The sequence below is a fragment of the Pteropus alecto genome, unplaced genomic scaffold, assembly GCF_000325575.1.
Source record: "Pteropus alecto unplaced genomic scaffold, ASM32557v1 scaffold103, whole genome shotgun sequence".
Classification (NCBI taxonomy): domain Eukaryota; kingdom Metazoa; phylum Chordata; class Mammalia; order Chiroptera; family Pteropodidae; genus Pteropus; species Pteropus alecto.
The window spans coordinates 10,889,824-10,892,234 of record NW_006436288.1 but is presented as its reverse complement, the minus strand read 5'-3'; the positions used below and the strand labels follow the sequence as shown (position 1 = coordinate 10,892,234).

The 2,411-nt window shown below is 39.4% G+C and overlaps 1 pseudogene; it reads right to left on the bottom strand.

Moving 5' to 3' along the window:
- Positions 1-278: 278 nt before the first annotated feature.
- Positions 279-397, bottom strand: LOC112480319 (annotated as a pseudogene).
- Between the last annotated feature and the right edge of the window lie 2,014 nt (positions 398-2,411).

Here is a 2,411-nt window from a genome sequence, read left to right as displayed (position 1 = left end):
CAGCAATAGGAAACTATTATGAACGGGATAGTAGGTCAGGCGTGGCAGCTACTGGACAAAGATCTGAGAGAGAAGTGCTGAAAGTCTCTAGACATCTTCAAGGGTAGGATAGTCTGTGAGAAAGGCTAAGTGGCCTCAAGCTGATGATGGCTATTATTTCTTTTTTTAATTTAATTAATTAATTTTTTTTTTTTAGGCGAGGCAACCCTTAGTTGACCTCGCAGATTGCAAGGACCTTGTCAGTTTACAATCCCTTATTTTTATTTTTATATTTTTTATGCCTACAGCAACTGGTCTTCCTAGGTGGTCTCCCATCCATGTACTACCCAGGCCTGACCCTGCTTAGCTTCCGAGATCAGATGGGATTGGGCTTATTCAGGGTGGCACGGCAGTAGACTGGCTATAATTTCTAACACAGCTCACACAAGGTTGACGAAGGTCAGGACCTAAATATCTGCTATTAAAAAGTGTGTTCAATCAAACTAGCTTCTGCTGTTCTGATCAGGGTTTTTTCTAGGTAGAGGACTGACACACTTCCATCAGGTGAGATTGGGTCCCAGGCTTTGGGGGTCAATGAATGGCATTTTGACTCAGCACCTAACACAGTGACTTGTATATAATAGGGCTCCAGCAAAGTTTGTCCCTTGTTTTCTCCTGAACAGTGTGGCTCAGAAACAAGAAACACATACTTATACACCCACATTTATACATATCTCAGAATTGAGATAAATGCTTTCTCACTCTAGATTTCTAGATAAAATAAAGTTCTGGAAAAAGAATTTCTATCCAAACATAAAGGATTAAAGGAAGTAATTAGACATAGGGAGTGGCTATGATTCTAAAAAAAATTATGCCATTTTTCACAAATATCCAGACTCATGGTTATTCTGCCTATAGAAGTAAAAAATGTCAACATTAGGAAAACAAGTTACCACTGTACCTGCGTGTGTATGTTTTTATGTTTAAGTTTACCAAAGAGATGTTTAACTGAAGGAAAAAACGCACCAGCATTGTTATGAGGCACTTAGTGCTGTTTGATTTTCTTTGCTCAAATGGAGGAGAAAACAATTTTTTCTACTAAAATTACATTAAAAACCCAAAACTTTCTTTTGAACCTGCACCCTCCCCTATCTCTTCTACAGTCTGTCTCCTCCTCCCCTACCCATCTAGACTTTTGAGATTAGTCTACACCTGCTGATAACCTCACTTCTTCAACCTCTGACCCTGTTGATAGTTGCAACATAGTTCTGTCCCAAGCATTCCACTAAAACACGATTTGCAAGAATGATCAGTGACCTTTTATTGAGAAATCCAGTGACCACTTTTTGTCTTTATTTTAGTGGATCTTTCTGCTGAACGTAATGCTGGAGACAACCTCTTTCCTGAAATTCTCACCTTTAGCTTTGGTGACACCATACTTTCCTAACACTCCTGAAACCTTCTTCTTGGCCATCTTCAGAAGCTCCTCTTCCACTACCCACTCCATAAATCTTGAAATTCTCCCATATTCTCTGTCATTGGTAAGAGGAAAAGAGTGGCAGCATTTACTCTTGAGTGTTTGCTTTTTCTGATCCACTGAATAAAAATCGAGCTACTCTATTTTTACCTTCTAGAACTCTCTCCTCTCCCTTTACAATGAACAGCTTTAAGTCCCCTCCTGTATTGGGCTGTTTCTGGAATCGGTGTTTTTGCTAAGGAGCTATCTCTATGTAAAATGTCCCCATCTGCCTCCCATATTCCATTTTCCTGGCGAACTTTATCTTCTCATTTGAGACTCAGGCCAAAAGCACATTCCTTAGAAAATTGGTACTAACCCCCACCTTCCCAGACAAGGTCAGGTGAAGCATTCCTTCTCTGTGTTCCATCTGAACTCCAAGTTTCCATCTATCATTGTACATTGTCTTTTTATGCATCTGGCCTATCCCTACTAGATTGTCAGTCACTTGAAAGTAGAAACCATGTCTTATTCAACTTTGAATGAATTCTCATGGCTATCTTAGTGCAATGTCTGGACCAAGCAGCCATGGAAAGCCCACATGGAAGATAATCACACCCTTGGCTGACAGTCTTAGCTAGTTACAGCTATATTCAGTACCAACGTGCCAGCTGTGAGAATGAACAACCTTGAAAGTGGGTCCTCCATTCTCCAGTAGCAGCTGAGTTGACAGCAAATGGAACAGAGAGATGAGCTATGCCAAGTCCTGACCAGATTGCAAAATTATAAACAAATCAGTTATTGCTTTAAGCTGCTAAGTTTTAGAATGGTTTGTTTTACACCATTAGGTAAAATAAATGATGTAGTTCTGTTGACTAAAATCGGAGTCTTTGATTGTGACTTTTTCTCCTTTGTTAACCATATTGCTTTCTTTCACTTAACTTATTCATACTTTGATATTCCCTTGTTCAATTTT